Source organism: Haemaphysalis longicornis, unplaced genomic scaffold (assembly GCF_048455015.1).
Source record: "Haemaphysalis longicornis isolate Haplotype H1 unplaced genomic scaffold, Haemaphysalis longicornis Haplotype H1 scaffold_9, whole genome shotgun sequence".
Classification (NCBI taxonomy): Eukaryota; Metazoa; Arthropoda; class Arachnida; order Ixodida; family Ixodidae; genus Haemaphysalis; species Haemaphysalis longicornis.
Window position 1 is genome coordinate 87,441,639 of NW_027526460.1, and position 21,996 is coordinate 87,463,634.

The following is a 21,996-nucleotide window of genomic DNA, read 5'->3' on the forward strand; positions in this document are numbered from 1 at the left end:
AAAATCCACTGCTTAGAAGGCAGCGTGACAGTTGACAATTTATCAATTGTCAGTGTGAGGCCAGGGCAACTCTGAGTCACGGCAGCGTTGCTAATAATCGCTTGCCTTTCGTCTTGCTGTTCTACTTCCGGCGGCTCATCCGCAACTAGGCACTGGACTTTTGCGGGACATCGTGCGTTTTTGGGGTGATTTGCGCCTTGATCCCGAACGTTTCGGGTTCGATATATGGTGTGGAAGTGCTGGGAACAAACGCGGAATGGCACCGCGCGCGGGCGCGAGCTCCCACTTTCCGCGTGCTATCAAAATTTCTTGTCCGGCAACAACATGACGGTAGTGCTTTACAATGTCGTAATCTTCAAAATGAATGTCACAGACTTTGCACTTCGCAGTTAGATTTTATCTTTGCGATGTAAAGCTTGCTCCCACCTTTTGAATTCCGTAGGGTCCTTTGTTGGCCCGAAGAAGTGGCGTGAAGTGAAGTAGCCGTTGCGGTAGCCGCTTTTGCACCCTGGCGCAAAGCAAGTCGGCATGCCGAACCATGGATGAATATCTTGCTCCTCACTACGCTTTGTACATGACGTACGTGTCTTCGTGCAAGCTCCTTCGCATGGCCGAAAACAGTTCCAAAAATGACCGACGAGCAAAGCGTACACACTCGCTGCCAACGTTACTAGTAATGTTGGTCGCTGCAAAGCACGCGCACTTGCACCGACGATCTTAATGAAAACCTTCTGGAGTGAAGGAGGCGCCCGCTATTGACGCCGACGCTCGCCAGGAAAAACAACACCCGTTTTGCCTGGTTTCAGGCAAAACACGTGAGGGTGGTCGTTCCGACCCGCATGGCAGTACGACAGTTTTTGTGAACCTCATCAGTGGGAGGTCCCGTTAACCAGCTTCCAGTGTAAAGTTCCTGTGCTGAATTTTTATGTGCGCCGGGCTGGCCTCACCTTCTACGGCCTTTCGAATTAATTCCGGGTGAATAAAAATCATACACCCCTTTGTTGCTTCCACCGAGTACCTGACTTTTGGAATGTTTCAAGCGAATACGCATTACGCCCGCGAACGGCTGAATGCGTATTCGATCATATTTAATCGCGTACGGTTAAAATGAAATTGCTTAAACAACTGCCTTATGCAGCTCCTTTGGAAGGTAGTAGGGTTGTTGTTTTTTGACAACCCTTTCCTTTTACGCAACCAAAAAATGCTTTCAGGTGGTTTTGAGACATCTTGTGCGTGAGCAAATTCTGCAGCTTCCCTGTTTCCACAAGCCTGTCAAAAGTTGCCATGACACTGTTCATACGTATGGGGAGTCCTAAAAATACGGTTTTCTTGAGGCCCTCAATTGCTGATTTTCCTTGTGCATCCTGGATTCCTGTTATGTACAATTCAACCTTTAAAAAAGTACTCATTGAACCCTCATTCGCCTTTCGCAGAGGTGCCTTGTACGATCAGATGGAGGGATTTCTTGAGTTCAAAACACCAAAAAGGCGGTCAAAGATCCTTATGAACTTATCCGCACCTTTAAACTGTCGATTAAAGCTTTAACGTGATTTCGCAAAAGTCGAGTGCATCTGCGAGAGATGAACTGAGCGTCAGAACTTTAGGCGAACTTTCATCTTCGGTGATCTAATGTCTCGTATGCACCACAAACAGCGCTGAGGCCAGAGGAGGTGAGGCGAGCCCGGCGCATATAAAAGTTGAGAATAAGAACTCTACATCGGAAACTGGTTAACGGAACCTCGCACTGACGAGATTCACAAAAACTGTCGTGTTGCTGCACAGGCATAAAGGCGCGGCTTTTACAAACGTGTTGGGTCATTTTTCGTCGAGATAAGACAGTTCAGTACTTATCGAAGCTACGCTGAAAATGCTCACTCGCTAAGAAACTCCCGTATATGGAAGTTAAACGCAATCTACACAGCTCAAATATAGGCCCACCGTCGATTCTTAGCCAGCCAATGAGCAACGCATGCAAGTCAATGCGCATACAGACGATCGTATGCATATCTACTCAAACAGTGCACAAATGGGATGCGGTAACGTCGACTGGAAGGATGAAGATGTTTAAGCTTGTCGAGCGGGAAGATGATATATGTTTAAGTTTAGCAATAGCAGTACTAGAAGCCACCGCGGTACGTCGGGGCGGCGGCCCCCAGCGGACGGCTGCTGCGGCGGCCCGCCGCAGTAGCAGACGACGCGCCGAGAGTAGCGCAAGACTCGACTACAGCGCCACTAGTTCTCGCGCCCGCCACGCGGCCCGCCTCTCCGGCGGAGCTGGTGGCAGCATGTCCATGGTCTGCAGGCCACGGTGCCGTGGATTTGTAACAATGCGGATTGTTAACTGAGTCTGCGCGGAAACTTCGTAAACATAGCAGTTCTAATAGACGAAGTCGTGGAGATGCGACGAGCGCCGACGACAACGCAGTGTGCTATTGTCCGATCCTCAATACTTCGTCGTTCCACTAGTGCCCTTATGAAAATGAACTTTTCCTTTCTGTTTACTTTGTGTCTCCTGCATGTTGACTGTGTGGCCTTTCTTTTGACTTTTCCTTTGTGTTACCTCTAGGACATAAACAGGCTGTGTACTTTTTATAGACTGCCGGATAAACAGCCATGATGTTTTACCTTTATATGTACTATGGTAAAGACAAAGTTTAAATTTCTATACGAAGATTTTATTTCGGATGAGAGGTATAAAACTTTAAAAATGACTTGCTTTATTCTCTTTCGGAGTTCCGCAATGCTATTGCCCATGTGTGTACTCAAGGCAAAATGAAGTCAAAAGACTTTGGCCTGTTTCCCCTGTGTTGCCTCTAGGACAAAGGCTGTAAGATAGAACTTGAATTTGCTGTCTTAATTCTTCTGTGTGCCGTAATGCTGTTGCTTATGTATGTACTGAAGGCAAAATGAAGTCAAAAGACTGACTTATGTCTTTTGTGTTGCCTCTAGGACACTGGGAGGAAGGATAACTATTTGTTGCCTTACATTCTTTTTCTGAAGATTGTGCTTCCTCAAGTAAACATAAAGTCGAGCATGTAAGCCTTAATTATACTCGAAAGGTTAAGTTTTTTGGCTTGGCTAGAGATGGTAAGAAACAATGCCGATGGTTTGTGGAAATTCTGCAGCACTGTATACGTTATTTCGTGCTAGTGAGGTCTGATAAATTCGCAGAATTAATATTACCAACTGGTACGTTTGTATGAAACAGTGGCGTAAGAAGGATACATATTGAACGAGGCTGTTCGAAGTGCCTCGTCCCTCCCATTACGAAAAAAAAGTGGGAGGGAGAAGAATATACAGACCACAAAAAGTAAAAAGAACACAAAGAGCCGAATAGAAAACGAAGCAATGAAAACAAAAACAACCTAAAAAGTGGCTTCCGATTGTCCTAGTCTGTGTTTTCCTTCAGGGTCGTTGTAAAATGGCTTATCCTTGCAACTAAATGCTGAGCGGTGTACTGTTTTTTGGGGCAGAGCTTGCGGTAGAAATATATTGCTACAGAAAAAAAAGGGACACAGCCAGACGAGAGCAACAAGAGCAACAACAATGTCAAAATATAACCTAAGGCAAAAAAACTTTAATTAAGGCACGGTTAAAAAAAAAAAAAAAAGGGTCACCGAGCGGGTTTCGAACCTCCGCCCTTTGAATCAGTAGGCGAGTACTTAACCTCCAAGCCACCAAAACAGTACACGATCAGGTCGTAAACCTAGGTATAAATACTTGAGCTCACATAGTCTTGCTAAGCCTCCATTTGAGTGAATTGTTTGCCTGTGTGGATTTGACGCACGGTGCTTTTGTGTGCGTGCGTGTGCGTGTGTGTGCGCGCGCGCGCGCGTGTGTGTGTGTGTGTGTATGTGTGCGCGCGCGCGCTCGCGCGTGTGTGTGTGTGTGTGTGTGTGTGTGTGTGTGTGTGTGTGTGTGTGTGTGTGTGTGTGTGTGTGTGTGTGTGTGTGTGTGTGTGTGTGTGTGTGTGTGTGTGTGTGTGTGTGTGTGTGTGTGTGTGTGTGTGTGTGTGTGTGCGTATGCGTATGCGTGTGCGCGTGTGTTTGCGTATGTCTGCGGGGAATAATTTTTTTATCCGGCCGTTGTGTTTGTGAAAAGCCCACAAACAGTGAATGGTGAATGCTTGGACGCTGAACAAAACACAAAACAGTCAATCTAGATGCAGATGACGATGATAATAACTTCGTTTGTTAATCCATTTTTATTCGCTTTTGAGTAGCAACAACTTACGACAACAAAAGACGTTGCTCGAATCAAGAAAATATACTGCCATTATATATATGTTTGCTATTATCAACTTTAACAAAATACTATAATGGCGTCTGCCTAGTTTGCTTCAGGGGTGATGATGAAGGAAGAAAGTAACTGCTAAAACTCTATGACTGCTACATAGCCAACTGTAGTAATAAGTCTAGTCTAGGCTAGCATATATGCAGTCATTGTTGTAGGTGCGCAAGAAAAGACGTGGTTTGTTCGTTGTGCGTGGTTTTGGTGGTTTGTTTTCGATTTGCTGGTGTTACGTGAATTACTACGTGCTCCTCCTGCCGTAATATTACGTGTTAGTGCTCTTGTGCCACCTGAAACATCGTGAGTGCTGGCAAAGCGTCTGTGTCGTCGCCGTACTGCGCTGCTGTAGCAAACGCACATCGAGGTCGCCATTTGACAAAATACCTGACAAGTTGTGCGTGCCTACGTGAATCAAGAGTCTCTACTGCAAGTTCCAGTCTGTCGACGCGACGTGTGAAAAATGCTGCGCGTTCTGCCGTAAGTGATTGTTTATCGTGGTGCATGTTAAAATTTTATTACGCGTTGCCGCAGTGCTGTTTTGTTAAACGTGTTGAGTATATTCCTTGGTGTTCGGCTCGCCGCGCTTCTTTTATTGTAAATTACCGGCTGCGTCGGCGCGGTCATAATGAGCTTCCAGGAGCGGCGGCCAGTATGCTGTGTGAGTGATCGACCCCCTTGCCATTGCCGGCAACGAAAACATTATGCTGACGGCCCAGCGGCCGCCGCTTGGCTTGGGTGGATTCGACGCTAAAGCTTGTTGCATGAAAAAAAAAAAAAAAAAAAAGGAAACTGCGTTAATGGTTGTAAAACAAAACGCCCACTCCCCGATTTTTTTTTTTTAGGAGGCACTTGACCCACAGTATATTTTTTTACAGGACGTAAGCAGCTTAGCATTGTTCTAACGGGTAGTTTTCGTTTACGGGTAAAGAAATGCAAGGAGGCTGCATTACATTTGTAGTTATAATACGTAAGAGTTGCATATACGTTGAATTTTCAACATCTAAGCATTGCTAGCAACTTTATAAGTAGTACCACATGCACAAGGTCTTTAGGCAGTGAACATTTGACCAGATAATTGTTTAGACGTCGCAGCTTGAAAACATGCTGTTCCAGCCTGCATTGCTGGTGCAGTCACAGGGCAGCTTTCACTGTTTTAATGCAAGAAATTTTTCCACCTTCCTAAGCTCATCCAGCATCGTCATGATCAGACAGAAATTCTTGCGTGGTGTGACATTATTTGTAGCTGGCTTGCATAAATTGTGTTGACCGTAACATGTTGAGCATGGGTTAAACGTGTTGATTCTTACAAATATGCATGTGATGGGGATACAATCACGGTGTGAAAAAGATTCAACAGGGCGTGGGCTTGCCACCGTGCTCCTTCACCATCCGGTTTTTTCGTTTCGTCAGCATTTCAACTTGCCTACCCCTTGGCAGTATTGGCACGCTGAGACGTTCACCATGTGCCTCAGAGAGAATTTTAATGGCGCCATGAAGACAAAATACAAGTTTGTGTTATTCGAAAGATTTCGTGTGGTATGGTGCCCCCAGCACTTGTCCAAATGCAAACGATGCTTTATTCACTGAGAAACTCATTAATTTAAGCTTAAATTTTGGTTTTCCCGCTAAATCGTGCATTTTCAGGGTCTGCAATGACATCACAGGAACCGACCGCTCTGCAGCCGATCGGGAAACCTTCTTTACTGTTAGTTAACCTAGATGGTGCCACCATACCGTGGCAAGCCGCTTTCTGCTTTTGTTTTGTTTATACCGTATTTAAACGTGGCTTGTTTTTGTTCAGCGAGAAAATAATTGTTTCGTGAAACATAGTGCTCGCTCCACAAATATGGTCACGTAAGACACCGTTGCTTGTGTCAATCGGCCATTGTTGTCCGAGACAACCCCAAAGCCCCGCAGTCCTGTGCAGCTAAACCAAGCATAGTGCGCGCAGTACCAACAGCAGTACGCATCGGTACTTCTATGCTTACGTGTGCTTTCCTAACCATTACTGTTGGTCCCACCATTCTTACTACTGTAAAAAGAATGTGCCCTAAATTTAAGCGCAAATGGTTCGTTCGGCAAGCTTATAGCCTCTGCCTAATTCGCGTTTGCTGTTGCCGCCCTCCGCTACCTGCAGAGCTGGCTGGTATGACATAGGTTCTGTTGCGGGAAATGAGCTAGTGGGTCGCATGGCCATTTCCTTTGTTCCTAATTTGTAGCTTATTTGAGTGTAGTTTTTGTTAAAAATGGTGTCACCATGATTCTAGCAACGTAATCCTTTTTATGAACCAAACTTGTGTTTTCTCTTCATGGCTCCTTTAAAAGCCGTAACCACGTTTCGCACCCTCTGGACCAGAGAATATGCTTGCACAGTGGAAATCAGGGGCCACAGATTTCTACCACCTAGGGATATTTAATAGGCTTAGTTTAACATTAATTCAGTGTAAGGATGCTTCTGTTCCTTTAAAGTATGGCTGAAAGCCTTGTAAGCATTGTCATGTATGTACAGTGCTCACGGATTGAAACGCGACACTGCAAGCGTGTGGCCTGCGCTACATGCAGCGCCGCCAGTGGACGCCCGTGGAAGCTAGGTGTTGCATTGTGGTATACCACGAGGATGAGAGTGTTTTGACCATAAGCTTGCTGCTTCCAGTTGCCAATAAGCGGGGCAGTGGTTCCCCGCAGCGACAGCGGTGCGCTGTCAGCGACAGCGGCGTCCATGGACGGCGCTGCATGTATTGGCAGCCACGCGCTCGCAGTGTTGCGTTTCAATCAGTGAGCACTGTACTTATTTTTTAGCTTGAAAGAACTGAAGGTGCCTTTTTTGCACCTACAAAAAACAAATTCTGTCATGTCCTGTCAGAGCGAGTATTTCACGGCATTATACCGCATATTTACGGCTTGTTTACTACTTGAACTTCCATTTTTTACAGGGCCAGGTGTTTGACATGGAGGATGTACGTTGTGAGCTACCAGAAGAATTGGCTGCCTCCTGTTTCTATCTATCCTGCACGACCTGTAAGTGGAGTTCATTACGGCTGTGAAATGCATGAAAATCTCGATTTTGAAGGCTGAGAGAACATGAAAACATAGAAAACCATTGTGGCATTCTTGTGGTACCTTAGTGATATTAAGACATAAGAACATTGCAGAGATGGGGCAAAAAATAAGGAACCGATGAGGGTGAGAAACTTCCTGGTACCGTTCTTATTTTTTTTGTCGCATCAGGGCTGCGTCCTTGCTCCATGAATTAATTAATAACGACTTTGTCACCCTTGTTCACTGGTAGTTGCGTGGTGCCCACAGACAGTGTGTGGGGATTTTTCTTCTACCGCCTATTACAGATGAACTAGATCTTTAGACTTCTACTCAAAAGTCATATTATGGATTACATTACATGAGTGAAACAATTCCGTGCACCCAGAAATAGAATTTAGGTGAATTCACTTCAATGCCCTAGATGCAACTTGTGCCTAGCAGTGAAAAGGGTGTATTGCGTGCCTTTTTGCCACTGTGTTTCATGTAGTGTAATAAGTCTCACTGGCCATCGTAGCCCCCCCCCCCCTTCCCTGCCCCGAACAGCTATTTACTCTAGCAAATATAATGATGGTCCTAATTGTAGAAGGGTACCCGCCGCGGTGGCTCAGTGGCTAAGGCGTTGCGCTGCTGAGCACGAGGTCGCGGGTTCGATTCCCGGCCGCGGCGGCTGCTTTTCTGATGGAGGCGAAAAGCAAAAACGCCTGTGTGTACGAGATTTCGGCGCATGATAAAGATCCCCAGGTGGTCAAAATTAATCCGGAGCCCTCCACTACGGCGCACCTCATCGCCTGCGTTGCGTCGGCGCGTTAAACCCTACAACCAATCAATTGTAGAAGGGTACTCAGCAATTGAAGAAAGAGCTGTGGGGGTTCTGGTTTGTGTATCAGACTTTGTTTGGAATATTGTTATGTAGCCACGGATAATGCAGGGTTTTTGTAAAAATATAGATTATCGGAGCAAACTTGTGCTCCGCAGTAAACATAAAAAAACACAAACCTCGAAGGAGTCAGCAAAGGGACGTGCATGGATGAGCGTTGGCGAATTGAATGCTGCAGGGTTTCTTTTGCACTCATTCATTTAGATCGAGAACATTTTCAATAAAAAACAGGAAAAGCTAGGATAGGGATCGCAAAGCAACACCCTTTCCAAAGCAACACCCTTTCCAACAGGACTGCTGGTGCAGCATACAAAGGCAAAAGGGGAAAAAGACGGTTCCCTTAAAAAAGGATAAGATTGCAGGGTGTGGCCAGGTGCTTGTAACAAAATATTTTGTAAACAAATCAAATGGCGTGGTTGGGGGCAATATTATGATGTTTATAGTAGGAAAAACCTGCATTATTTCCGAACAGTATGAATGCTCTGTGTGCAAACATATGCAAAAATGCTTGTGTGTTTTTAGCATGGAGGAAAAAAAAGCTTAGGAGAGGCCCCCAGCTATCCCCGCGCATTGGCAAAAGTGTGGAGGAAGTCACGTGTTTTCGGCGGCCATTGTAAGTAGCGTTAGCAACGGCGTCCTAGCAACAGCCCGCCCGCCGTTCGCCAGTCATTGAGGAAAGGCAGCGCCTGCCTTGTCGTCCGATTGCGAAGATTGCTGCTTCGCTTTGCTGCGCTGTGGTCTTGCGGAACTCGAAAAGGATGCTGCGAGTTGCGACAGCTGCGCCGATGGGAATATGTCATTTAATTTCTACTTGCAAGTGCACCTTGTACCGCGTCAAGCTATTGCTCCGGTCGCGATCACGACGCGCCTATTGAAGTGCAGATATCGTGAACGCGCCGTCCCGTCGTACGCGCGGACACCCGTCTGGTAGATTTTCGGGAAGTGATACACGTGTGCAGTACGTAGGCGACTTGCAACCGAACGATTCGCAACTCAATTTTTTGGTTATCGCCGCCGCAATATATAGTTTGCTAGGCCGGCAATGCGCGGCAGTGCTTTTGCAACTGTTACAAGGTAGATTCCCAGTTGATATAATTCCATCGTCCTATTACCTTAGTAGGTGTCCGTCTGTTGACTGGAAGAGTGCTGGATCTGGAATCTGGATCTTTTTGTGGTCTCGCTCTGGATTTCGATTTTCAACGCTTCATACTGCGAGGTTAGTGTATGAACGTTTTCAACTGATATCACCTTGAATTTATTGACACAGAGACAAGTTGAAACTTGGCGAAAAAAAGTTTATTGACGCCACCCACCCTCTCATTTTTTTTTACTCAATAAAATGTTTTGCCTCCTCCTCCTGCTCCTCCTCCTCCTCCTTCGCAAAAAATTCTATCGAAGGCACGCGAACAACGGTAAAAACATTCCACAATTTTTTAGCGTGAAATCTGCATGAAGTACTGCTTACCTATATATATAGAACGGCCGTTTAATTGACTAGTCATCTCTGGGATTGCCAGTGAAACTGCAACGCAAACTTGGGCACTTTCCAGTCCGGTAGCCGCATGGCGTTCGCCCACTGTTTGCGGCGTTCTCCATCGCTTGGGCACCTATAAACGGCGGCGATTGCAAACAAAGGATGAATGCACACCAATGTACAGCAATACTTGTCAGCGGAATGATGCACTAACCGGTGGAAAGTGACGCCCAATTCCTTGGGTACCGATCGCGACTTGCAGCCTGGCACCGAGCATTGCGGCATTGTTAGAGCGAGCCGCTTCGCAAACCTGCTGCGGCCACACTGAAGACGTGTAACAGTGTAACCGCGCGTTTAGGTTCACGGTCACGCGCTGCAAAACGGCCTTCTACCTGCCTATCAGCTGATTTCCGCCGGCTCGGCGCTGGCAGATGCAGACGACAAGAGAGGCGATACAGGACGGAGGAGGCGGAGAAGGTGCACCGAGAGAGAGAGAGGCAAAAAGAGTCCACCGATGGCATGGAGGGCCAATGGTCCGCCATTCGACTTACAGAAATGGCGTTTCCGGCTGCGCTGGGTGTGACGTCAGGGCCTCTCCTAAGCTTTTCTTTCCTCCATGGTTTTTAGCATTTGAGTGCACGTTACAGAGTAGTCAGCTCAAGTTACTGCGGTAGCTTTCCTCATTGCTGGTAAGCATAAACCCTGAAATTAAATTTGCTGTATTCGACCGCTTTAACCCTTTCACTGTCACTGATGTCCTGGTTTGTCTTCGAATTTCTCCTCCACGGTGTCACTGACATACCGGTGCGTTTTCTGTTGTCCGTTGTAAAATTCGTGCCATGGTGCAAAGTTGTAGCACCTGCACTGTTTGTGCTATCTGTCAAATCTTTCTAGTATCTTGTATTTTCACAAAGTACAGAGCTACCACGCCCAGCTTTCGCTGCTTGGGGGTCACTCCGTGCACTGTACATCTGTTGGGATGAGTGACCACGTGGCACGCGTGCAATGATGGGTGCAAGTGTGCTATCCACCACGTTTTTCTAGGATTGTTTTTTATTTCTGTTCCCGTGTCTGCTACCTATCGACACAAGGAAATATAAAAAGTGAGGAGCCAACCTAGAGGTTGGTCAGTTCATGGTGATGTACATTTTGCTTTTTGTAAGCAAGCACAGACAAACAAACTAGACAATGCAAGTGCTGTCTCGTAAACGAAATGCACAATAAAACTGCTGGCTTTATAGGTTCCAAAGAACGCGTAGACACAAGCAACTACTCATGATGACGACTGATCAATGCTTGTCTTAGCATGTTCATGCAATTTTATGTTGCCTTCCCCCCCCTCCCCCCCCCCCATATTGCTTTGTTCCCACAGTGCTGCTGCAATAATCTCATCTCAAATGTTCTTGCAAGGCTGTATAAATGCCCGTCATGAGGAGGACATGAATCTAAACAGTACTTAGTTCTGGGTTGTGTTGCCTATGTAACAGTATGTCATATTTGATGTTCGTAAGCTCATTAGTTAATTTATGTGGTCTGAATTTTGTGGCTAATTTTGCAACCTAGAAGTTATACCTTCTCTTTCAGGATACTTGGTTCAGTTTTGTATGGGAACACTCCTTTATATTTATAAGCATAACCAGCAAATGTTTGAGACGTGTTTGTTTAAACCCCTTCATATCCGATCAATGCGTTTGTCATTTCAGGTTCAAGCGTGGCAGTGGCTATCCCGTCCTGTGAGGGGTAAAGATGAGGCGACACCTGGTGTGGCAGGCGGCAGCAGCACGTATGGATCCAACCTGAATAAAATAGTCAGGTTTGCAAGAGTCGTGGGATTCATGTGATTTTCGTCAGCTTGCTCTTACAGAAACAGCTGCAGCATGAAACAGTGACTGTGGAGCTGGCTGACATTTTCTACATGCAGCTGGCTGTGGGGCACTGTTATTTGACAGCATGCAAAGGGCACTCAAAAGGTGGAAGCTTGTGGGATACGTAGAGGACGGAAACATAAAGGATTCTTGGAGGACGCAGAAAGTCGGTGGCGAAATTTCAATACAGGGGACACACAAGGGACGAATGCGGTCTGTTGCCTTCAAGACATATAGGGGACACACAAAGGCCGTATGGTGTCTGTGTTGCCTTTGGGAGATAGACTGGACGCATGGAGGACGGAAACACACGGGACACTTGGAGTACGCAGAAAGTCGGTGGCGAAATTCCAACACAGAGGAAACACACAGGACGCACGCAGTCTGTTTCCTTCGGGACGCAGACTGTCTTTTGACTGGACATAGAAATTTTCATAAGGGTGAAATGCAGCTCCGTCCAGAGGCATGGTTTTACAGCAAAGCTGTCTATGGCTAGGACAGAGCAGATCGCCTCCTGCGGCAGCCCGAGAGCAGACCAACCACAATCAGTACATAGAAAAAAAATACAACAAGTTGAACGAAAAGGTTCTAGGGCTTCATATTTTGTATAAGGCGGCTTAAGCCCGCCGCGGTGGCCCAGTGGCTATGCCGTTGTGCTGCTGAGCCCAAAGGCGCGGGTTCGATTCGCGGTCGCGGCGCGACCGCTTTTCCGGTGGAGGCGAAATGCGAAAAACACCCGTGTGTTCGAGATTTCAGCGCACGTAAAAGATCTCCAGGTGGTTAGAATAAATCCAGAGCCCCCCACTAGGCCGCGCCTCATCGCCTGTGTATCGTCGGCGCGTTTAACCCCACAAGCAATCAAATTAATTATAAGACGGCTTATATTGCCCTTAAGCAAACGTTTTTCCAGCAATACATTTGTGTCCAGCGGTGAAGCCGACTCTGAGGAGGACTGGCGTGCGCTTGGTTTTCGTAAGCTGGTTTTCCTACGTGGTGTGTTTCGCAGTGAAGCATGGTCCTCTACGAAAAGATTATCAGCCCTACTTTATACTCCTTTCCACCACCACTGCCTCTTTCCCTAATCCCGTACATTATTCGCACGCGCGGGGTCTCTCTCCCCCTTGGCGTTGCGCATTGCCGCGCGCTCTTAGGCGGCCACCTGTGCGGCGCACAAGAGCCTGCACCGTGATTGGCGTAGCTGCGCTGTAATAATACGTCATTGCCTCTACCCACCAATAATCTGTGCCCTTAATCGGTGATAGCTCCGCTGTCCTTACAAGTCAACGTAGTGAATTCTTATTATGGCTAAACCCCAACATAGCAAATTCCACCGGAGCGCCACCTTGGCTGGATTTCCCTCCTCACAGGATAAAAGAGCTGTGAATTTTTAATTATTTTTCAGGATTTTTTGCCGGCGTCATTTATTTTTTTTTACTGGTCTCGATCAGCGGTTACCAAAATTCTTTTCTCGTTTTGGAACCCGGGCCCAAAGCAAGAACGTACGCAGCTTTGAAGTGCTTTAGCTTGGCGCCCAGGGAAGAGAAATGTGCCACCCCAAGCCGCGACGCAGTCAACAAAAGCCAAAAGACGCCGACATCGCTCTTTTCTTATGACTGGGTAAAGGGTTCTCTCTTGTTGCGCCGGGCTCCTCTTAAGCCTCTCTCGCCTTCAAGCGCGCTTTAGCCGAGCCGACACCTTGCGCCAGGGCCGTTCCAAAAGCGTTTCTTTCTCGTCGGTCTCGCGACGAGCATCTGTTATCCGCCTGTGGGCGTCAAGAACAAACGACTTCTTGCATGTTTCCCGCAAGCCGCGAAAGAACGGCTCCAGCCAAGAAGAAGAAGCAGGAAACACGCAATAGGCCACGAAGGGTGACAGAGACCGAGCGAGGGAAAGGCCCTCCACTTCCCAGCAACACCCCCTACATGAAGAGGAAGCCTGAAGGCTTGTTTGACCGTTCGTGGTTCACTTTTACAAACTCACCTTAGTGACAAAGTCTTAAGGGGTGTGGGGAGTATCGGCAGACGTCAACGTGATGAGGCCAATTATTTGAGACGTTCGATGTCAATTTGTAGGCATTGTACTCTTGGAGGTGTTGCTCGGACGTCTTCGAAAGCGCAGCGACAGAGGCGACCAAGACTGGGCGAAACGAACGAAATGAAAGCGCGTCCTCAGGAGGACGAAGCAGCAGATGCTGGGGAGGAAGGCGGGAAGGGCGAGCTATTTATAGTTTTGCCGGAGCAGAAAAAACGCTGACGGAGGCGGGCAGGTGACAAAGCTTTTAGGCCGATGAGTTCCGTGTTCTCGCCTCTCCGCGAAGCGTGTCGCCGGAGGCGTCCGTCATGCGACCCGTGAGCGCGACCCCCGGCAGCTTCTTCCCCCACTTCACGGTGCACCCTGCGCGGCGCCTTTGACGCCGGGGAGGCTCTGGCAACGGACGTCCCTGGAGAGTCGTTTGTTCTTAGTTGTCTTCTCTGCACCTCCGTTTGGCCGCAGCGTTATGTGCTCGCTGTCCCAGGGACCCAGTTCCTTGCCAGCTGAGGGATGGAAGAAAGCTGGTCGTTTTGCGTCTCTCCGCTGAGTCCTCCCCAAGGATTGCGATGACTCCCTCTCGGAGACAAACCGTGGTTGGTGCGCAAGTTCCGCCACTTAATGGAAAACGAATACAGCCAACCGTCGCTAAAACGAAATTTCGTTATTCGAAATCTTAGGGATTCATGGTGCCTACTGCAGGGCGAAAAGAGCAAATCGTACCCGCTTTTAACGAAGTATCGCTTATAACGAATTCACATTTATGTCCCGGCAAATTCGTTAGAACGAGGGCTTACAGTATATAGTTACAGTTTAGAGCTTTTCAGTTTCCTACATACGTCATAATGGGAGCAATACGCGGGCTGTGGCGGTAGCTTTGATTGATGGCTGTAGTTCTATTTGGAAAATTTGAAGAAAAGTTGGAGCAGACACGTCTGCCCAGCGCTGAAACACTAAACGTGCAAGTTTAGTGATTGCCACTGAAGGCTTTCAGTCTTCAGTCCGGCGTTTAAGTTCGTCGCCTGTGCCTAATTTTTCCTTTACCACGTGCAGGATAGCAAACTAGGCTCCAGCCAGGTTAACTTTCTTGCCTTCCTTCTACATTCTTTTGTTCCTTCGTTCCTTCTATTTGGGACCCTTGGTGCGCGGAACACTGTCAGACAACTTAAAATAATTCCGGTACGCTGATGTTTCCAAAAGTTAATTCAGTTGGTGCTTTCATTGCAGCATTGGCGATTCGCCTTGGTGCGTGAATACTTGCATTGAAGCGACGTTACGCTAATCCTCTCGACTGCGAAATACGTAACGGCGAGCTAGCCCCCGTCTCACGGGTTATTCTCCCTTCCATCTGTGGGCGGTTGTTTGTTCTACGCACCCGTCCATCGCTGAGGGAACAATTGCGCGAGCTACGCCACTCACGCGGCGTTGTTCCCCTGCAGCTTCTGGCGTGCTGTCGGCGGCGCGAACGCGTCGGCAACCGTTCGGCACAAAGCGGCGTGGTAGCCCCGAAGAAGAGTTCTCCAGCGCTTCTCTCGTTCACGTGCACTCCTTTCGTAACAGCTCTCCGTCGAGCGCATGCCGCCTCGTTGGCGCGTGCATCCGCGTCTCTCTGAGATCGTCTTTGTTCTTTCGGGTCACGTCGCAGTGAAGCTACCCGAGTTACGTAAATCGATGGAGGCGCTACATATCGCCTTCCCATGTCCTTTTTTGTTTGCGTTTTGTGTCTTTCTTTTCTCTCTCTCTCTCTCTCTCTCTCTCTCTCTCTCTCTCTCTCTCTCTCTCTCTCTCTCTCTCTCTCTCTCTCTCTCTCTCTCTCTCTCTCTCTCGCGCGCGCGCGCTCGCGCGGGGCTCACGTTCCCACGAACATCTCAGGAATTTCACGCAGCTGCTCGCGAGCGGATACGTGTTACGAAACGAACGATTCTTCCCAGCCCGTAAGAAGGCGATGATACGCAAACTCGGTGTTTGCGCGTAAATGTGGGGAATGTGCTGACCAACCGTTTACACACGATGGTTGCGAGCCATCTGCTGTTCTTGCGTTTGTTTTTGTTTTTTGCTTTGCGATTCGCGGAGATTGTCCGTAGGCCCGAGCTTGTCTATAACGTAAGCTGTTAATGGAAGATGACCCTGCTTTTTTTTCCCCCGCCATGTGCAGCATAAAAATAATAAAAAGAAACAGCCGCTGTAACTATCGTAGCGTGGACACATAGGGTAGACATGGCAACAGCGTCAGTTCGAATAAACCAGAAGTTCTAATGACGTAACGAGATTCTACTTCTTTGGTCCATGTCATTTGGGAGTTATATAGCGTCAATAAAGCGTAAATTCATACCCCTCTTGAGCAAAAGCTCTATACTCAGAAATTGTTGTTCGTTACTTGGCAGAAAAAAAAAATGCGGTGTTTTCAGTTTCGGATGTTTGCATGAAGGATCAGCTTTGCAAGACCTTTCCTGGTGACAGCAATTAAAAGGTCCGAAACGAAGCTGCATAAAGTACATTTACACCCGTAGCGCTTCAGTCGCGTTGAAACCGTGCATGCAGGCTCTGATCAGGATAACATTGTACCCACCATGTCCTTACTTGGACCAATCAACCAATCTACCCTATCCGTCCGTCCGTCCATCCATCCCATCCGTCCATCCATCCGCCTGTGTTTACCCTCCTCATCATCATCCTCATCGTTCTCTCTCTCTCTCTCTCTCTCTCTCTCTCTCTCTCTCTCTCTCTCTCTCTCTCTCTCTCTCTCTCTCTCTCGTCAGGCGCTGTCGTCGCTCCTCTGCACATAAGGATTTCACCAAAGGACCAGGATTCCGCCCGCCTCACGGCGAGAGCGCCGAACACGCGTGCGCTCCTCCTGCGCCCGGCTAAGACGCCGAGCGACTCCTAATTGAGTTCGGAACGCAATCAACGCGGCGGCGGCCGAATCTGCATGTATTTTAATTCTCGCCCGGAACGGCCCGGGCCCGCCGACCGCCGGCTGACAGAAGGTGCAGCCTCGCCGCCGGTCGGGGCAATTAAAACGATGTGCCTAATCTGTTTCGTCGTCGTCGCCGCCGCCGTTTCCCTCCCTGCGAGAACGCATTTCTATCCGGGCCCCTCTCGCTACCCGTGCCCCCTGTGCGCCGCTAAGTGGCCTCTGCCGGAGAGTCAAGTGGCCCGTGGAAGCCGGGGCAGCGCCAGGTGCTCTGATTGCGGACTAGCTACGCGTTAACTAGTAATGAGGCCGCCTTTTCGCGCGCTCTCGGCGAAAGCACGCGCGTGTTTATCCTCCTCCTCGCAGCTTTCTCTCCGGCATATCTCTGCACGCGCCGCTGGCGCGTGAAATGGCCGCGACGGGCTCACGTTGTGAGCGGGCAGAGTGAAGGCACCAGTGAAAACGGAGTCGTCATTCCGTCGCTCACGTCGTAACGCACAGTCGTACGGGTGACCCTATTCGCGGGCCCTACTCTCAGGATGGAAGCATTCGAGGGAGGCATGCCGAATCATGCTGCTGTGGCATGCTGGCTGTGTCGCATACTGCGAGACGGTCGATGCGTCGATCACTTGGGATTGCGAGTTGCGGAGTTCCAACACGGAGAGTTCCTCTCGTTGGGAATTTGGGGCATAGTTCCAAGTACCCTGCGAAGTTCCTGTGTACCTTACAAAGGGGGATTGACACTTGATAGCGAACAAGGGATTCCGCTCACGTTTTTCGTGGCAAGTGTCTAATCAAGCGCTGCAACGACGCTGAGGATCTATTCCTCAAAGTGTGGACCGGCGTTTCGAAGACAGCTGCAGTCGCGACTCCGGATCGGAAGAAGCTGACAGCTCCACGTGCACACAAGGACATTTCTAAACGCACAGCCTTGCAAGAAACCTCTTAATAGGGCGGGACAAGGGCTCGAGTTCCTCCAGTAAACTTCTACGCCTCTCCACTGTCTCCTCTCTCTCTCTCGTAACGGCGCTATAACAAAGAAGGTGCACGTTAAGACGTCTGCGCGACCACCTCGGAGATCGTTCTCCCGGACGAAGCTCAGGAGGGGCTTTCTGGCGACTGCGGGAAGCAGGGCGTTGGCGCGAAAGCCCGGGCCACGGCGGCCGGGCTAATCCGCGCGCGGGTAGTTAAGGAGTCGGCGCCTGGCAGATGGCGCGCCGGGCGGCAGAATGGTCTCCGAGGCTCAATTACGCGCCTAATGAAGAGGCCCAGGGGCTTAACGAGACGTCGGGGCTGTGTGCAGCCCAATACCGCTGCTGCTGCTGCTTCTGTTGCCGCTGTGGCGCACGTAATGTCGTCGAGTCTTGCTCGGCCCGCCGACGTTCTGCATGCGCGGCAGCGGCGGCGATAAGTGCGCAGGAAATGATCCTGCAGTATCTGCACGCAGAAACGGAGCCACCGTCGGGAGGGTCTGTTCCATGGCCCGGACCAAGTGTGAGCGGCATAGTTGGCGGGAAACAGCGGTTGCGGGGGGCCGTCTGAGGAGGAGGCGGCAGGCTGGAGGGAACCTGTCGTCGGAAAGGAATTGCGCCGTCACGAGGAAAAAACGTTTCGGAATAAGCCGCACAGGTGCGCTCCGTGGAAGGACAGACGACAAGCGGGGAGGGCCTCCCACGTCGTCCAGAGAGACTTCGTTGTGTGTACCGCGCGTATTTTTGAAGTATACCTAACACGCATTTACGGCGAAATTTAGGTCAACAGCAAGCCTTATGGAGGCAGTTGCGTACGCATTGTGGTCCACAAGTTTTTGGTCACTGAATTTCTTCTATAGTTTTATTAACTGATTGTCTGATTCTCACTTTTTAAAGTTCACCTTGCCGAAATTTATCGATTGACTGACTCATTTGTTTATCGCTGTACCGAATACATTGTTTACGAAGTACTGAATTATTTATAATGATTATTTCAATAAATATTGATTCGTTGTTTCTTATTATATTCGTTTATTTCTTGTGCATGTTAATTATTGATTGATTAATTAATCAATTGATTGATTGATTGATTGATTGATTGATTGATTGATTGATTGATTGATTGATTGATTGATTGATTGATTGATTGATTGATTGATTGATTGATTGATTGCGGAAAGGGGGAAGAGGGTGGTTAACACATTCTACGGGTCAGATCTGCCTCGCCCGCTAACTTCCACACAGATATAATTGGGTTTGGTTGGTTGACATGAGGGGCGAAGTTGTCCTTTAGTGGGGTAACTCCGGGACCCTTGTATGCGTATACCTCAGCGGCGCGACACTGTAGGAGTCCCACAGTATGTTGCCCCAGTCATCTCACGGTGCACTTGTTTCTTATTCCAGCTTTTCCTCGCCAAACTCCACGAGTGGCAGGCAAGAGCACTGGTTGTACCATCATTCACGATGAAGGATTTTGGCCAGCGGCGCGCCTGGGCAGTCTTATTTCGACCCTTTGCAAGGTCGACACACCGTTTTCCTTTGTTGGGGTAGTCCACGTGCATTACCAAGTTCAGCAGTGTGGGGGACAGTATGACATCCTGAGGAACGCCAACGCTGCTATTGTTAACCTGCCGGTTTCGACGGCCACTGGGTATCTTGACACTTAGGGTTCGGTTGCCTGGGTTCAAGTCCTCGAGTGATAAGTGATAAATAACCCACCAAAGTTTTTTTTTTAAACACTTTCCTTGAATTCATCAAAAAGAAAATATAAAAAAGCCAAATTTCTTCCATCCGTACATGCCGCCCGTTCATCGTACCCCGAATATAGAGTTGCAGTATTCCCTCGTTATGGCCCCATTTTGCGCCACTGCTCCTATTTTTCATGTTGCAGTATTCTAGGCGCATTAATTTAAAGATTCCGTTCATGCCTTCCTCTTCACACGAAAGGAAGGGAAGGGTGCGCCGAAGAGTCTATAGTAAAAGGGTGCAGCAGCAGCTTGCATGCACCATTCCCTCGCTCGCGCGGGCTGCACATACAAGCTTCCCGCCCCGGGCCGGCTCGGAGCACTTTCCCGTTCGCGATGGGATTAAGCGAGGCTAGTCTGTTGTGCCTTGGCAACAACAGAGCTCCCAGAGTGCCGCTTGGCTCTCTCCGGGTCGGCGACACGTTCGCTCCAGGGAGGGGACCCGTATGCGCAACGCTTGAACCCGGACGGAGTCAAGGCTCCGGCTTAATGCGCGCTTCGGCAGCCGCCATTCCACCGCTTCTTGGTGCTGCTGCTACTGCTGCTTCAGTTCTTCGATCGTACCTTGCTTTTGCTATACAATCGGGAGAGCGGCCCCGCGCGGGGACTCAACGCGGAGTTTGTGTTGCCGCGCGCGGGGTAAACACGCTCCACCACCCCGCCGACTAGCAGCGCGCTTAAATATGGATGCCGTTTGCAGAGACGCGTCCGGCGCGCGGTGAGTGGAGTACGGGGAGAGTGGGGGAGGCGCCGAATCTCGCGGGGATTACGGTGTCGTCTGCAGGAACGACGCGCGGTGCTCCCGTTTCCTGGCGTGTCCGTTGCTTGTTACACGGTACTTGCCTCATCTGCCCGCGAACATGCACGGATGAGGCGGTATTTGTTTTTCGCTTTATTACTTGTTTCTCTCCACCACGCGAAGTGCCGAACGTATATTTATTGATGCGCAAGTGGTTCGAAATGACTCCCGTATTTTAACGCTCGGAGCGCCCCTGGGTGTGCGACAAATGTTTGGCGCACTTTGCTTTAGCGTATTTAGCGCGTCTTCTTGTACGGGCAGTCGTTAGGGAAGGCGATGCTGAGGCGTATGCGGCGTGTGATTCATTCAACACGCCTGCACAGACAATGTGGCTTCCGGAAGGGGCAGGCAGGATCAATTGGAAGACGTGTTGAGTGACCTGATTGAAACCCCATTTCCGATAGCTTGTTTGCCCTGTCGACACGTGCTCCATGATTTAATCAGCCTAAACTCACAATCGCCGCATTTCTCCCGCCCATTTTAAACCTTGTGGTTGTAGGCTGGTTCTTCTTCCTCGTAGTGAAAGGTGGCAGTGCATAGCCCTGGCGTCTGCAGGTGGAGGACATCGCTGTGCACTGGGGCCGTGGCATTGCGTCGGTGTTCCGAATGCCATGGTTCAAGGGGACCATTCCCGAAGGGAATTCAGATGGCGAAGCATTTGGAAACGACGATAAAAAAGAGAAAGGCGATGGCGATCGGCGACGAAAAAGGGGAAGAAATTTAAATTTGCCACCGAGAGGTAGACCGCAGAAGAACGTCCAGGGAGGCGAAATCGTGTGGGAAAAGCCAATATATTTACACCATTTACAAAGAACCACACTTTCTTCTTCTTCTTCTTCTTCTTCTTCTTCTCTTCTTCTTCTTCTCCTTCTTGATGATGATGATGATGATTTCTATTGGTTTTCCCTTTGTATCGGGGTGATGACACGCCATCTTACCAAAAAGGACTAATATACCTATATTTTACACTTTTGGTTCAATACTAGCGCTGCTTAGGGCAGGCACAAAAAGCTTATTAGGCACAAAATACTTTTTTTTTTCTGTTACAGGTGGTAACTGTCCTAGGCAATATTCCCCTCTCTGCTTTTCGTCCACCAGCATTCTAATTTTCTTTTCGTCCCCTCGACAGCCTTGAAGTTAACTTCCTCTGTGATACCCTTAAATCCTAGGGCTTCTGAAAGCCCGATATTCCCTTCATGTAGATTTGGATGGATACCCTCACATTCTAACACGATGTGCCGCATAGTTTCTGTTTCTTTTCCGCAGACCACGCATACCCCATCATTTTGTGAATACTTCCCCACAAAACTCTTAGTTCCCAGGCAACCTGCTCTAGCATCAAAAAGCAAAGCACTGCCCTTGGAATTATCGTAGAAATTTTCCTTTCTGATGTTCATCTTCTCAACCCTGTACATCTCTAACGGCGTTTTAGCTTCCATTTTTTCCCTCCATTTATTCGTTTCAATCTGCCTTGCCTCTTTTTTGGTTACCTTGGCTGTTTTGGATTCCCCACTGTTCTTTCCGTATTTCATCGTTAGCCTTCTATCTTAACCACTGCGTGTCCACGCTTTTCAAGTATAGGTACCTAAAAACCTTAGCTGCCCACCTTCGTTGATCCATTGCCCTCAACCTCATCTCAAAGCATATTTTACTCTGAGCTTCTCTAACTTCAAACGACGCCCAGCCCATATCTCCCTGAACTGCTTCGTTAGTTGTTTTTCCATGCGCGCCTAAGGCCAAACGTCCTACCGTTCTCTGGTTTACTTCAAGGCCTAATAGAACGTCTGATTTTAAACAGAGTACAGCATTCGCAAACGTGAGACCCGGAACCATAACTCCTTTCCACATTACTCTTACTACTTCATATTTGTTATACCCCTCCTCCTCCTCCTCCTCCTCCTCCTCCTCCTTCAAGATTTCTGCCCGACCTTGCGACATATTTTTCAGTGACCTGCGGTTTGCAATTCAACCGGTCTGGCCGATTCACACAACTA

General features: G+C 48.7%; 1 protein-coding gene and 1 long non-coding RNA gene across 3 annotated transcripts in view; both read left to right on the forward strand.

The window, feature by feature from the left end:
• Positions 1-21,996, forward strand: part of LOC144153878 (uncharacterized) — a 785,919-nt gene that overhangs the window by 17,914 nt on the left and 746,009 nt on the right. The window lies entirely within an intron of this gene.
• Positions 4,415-11,983, forward strand: LOC144151835 (uncharacterized). Its single transcript, XR_013318985.1, has 3 exons — positions 4,415-4,767; positions 7,224-7,308; positions 11,384-11,983. It is a non-coding gene; the product is annotated as an uncharacterized LOC144151835 (long non-coding RNA).